The 1085-nt window shown below is 38.0% G+C and overlaps 1 pseudogene; it reads right to left on the bottom strand.

Moving 5' to 3' along the window:
• Nucleotides 1–451, bottom strand: part of LOC109820988 — a 2636-nt pseudogene extending 2185 nt beyond the window's left edge.

A 1085-nucleotide genomic window follows, 5' to 3' on the forward strand; every position in this document is an offset into this window, starting at 1 on the left:
GTGTTGCAGAGGGAGTAGATTCTGTTGTTCGAGAAGCTCGTCTGCGCACAGCTGCTCTGGGATGACGAAGGGGCGACGGAGTGGAGCACGAGCAGAGATAAGAGCGCGAGGAGATTTTGGTCACGGCGCTTCATTTTGTTTGCTGGTTGAGTCTGTTCGCGGTGTTGGATACGAGATGGTTTGTAAATAGCTGCTCTCTTCTTTTTTTTTTCTTCTTTTTTTAATTTTTGGTTGTGACTCTTCGATCAGAACGAGTGCTTGGGTTTGCTTTGGATGGGTTTTTATAGAGGGAAGAAGATGCTTGTGTTTCTATAAAAGACGGATGATTGGTGATTCATGACCGAGGGTAGGAGGGGATTGGGAGGGAGTAGCTGAAACCGACATGAGGAAAGTTCTTGGTATCTTTATTATTGGTATTTCAAGAAAATATTTAAGTTAGGAGAAAGCATAGTTTATTTATTTGTCTGTTCTTTTTTTTTTGTTGTTTGTAACGAGTTCTGTTCAACTTATTTCGGCCTTTAGTCTGACTTTGTGAGCTTTCACTGTAACAAAGGGGTCAAGGCATTAACTCTGATGGAAATATTTAAAAAAAGAGTTATCTTGATTATCTGATGGAAAGGAGATTCACCGCTTAGAAGATTTTGTACACAGATGCTTATAAGGTTTACGTAGAATTCAGATCATCTTCACTGCTAGAAAAAATAATTAATGAAATGACCACTATTTAATCATAATTATCGATTATCTAGTTCGATGATTATGATTTTTTTCTTTATTCCGACTTTTTTTATACTTCTACTTGCCTGGCCTTGAATAACTGTCTTCTCTATTCTTAGCTTTATTTATTTCTTTAGAAAAAGAATATGATTTGGATGGAGATTATTGAGAGAAACATCAAATCTCTCTTCTATTCTATTTCAAAGCTGCTTTCTACTTTAGACTCACCAACCTCCTTTATTTAGTTTGAGCTCGTTGAACAACTCCGGGGCCCACCGACGATTCCACGTTCCTCTACATTTTCAACAACGCATCCACACTTTGATAACGACAATTGCCACTACCAATTTAAATTGCAACTAGGCCCA

The sequence above is a fragment of the Asparagus officinalis genome, chromosome 8 (assembly GCF_001876935.1).
Source record: "Asparagus officinalis chromosome 8, Aspof.V1, whole genome shotgun sequence".
NCBI classification, from domain to species: domain Eukaryota; kingdom Viridiplantae; phylum Streptophyta; class Magnoliopsida; order Asparagales; family Asparagaceae; genus Asparagus; species Asparagus officinalis.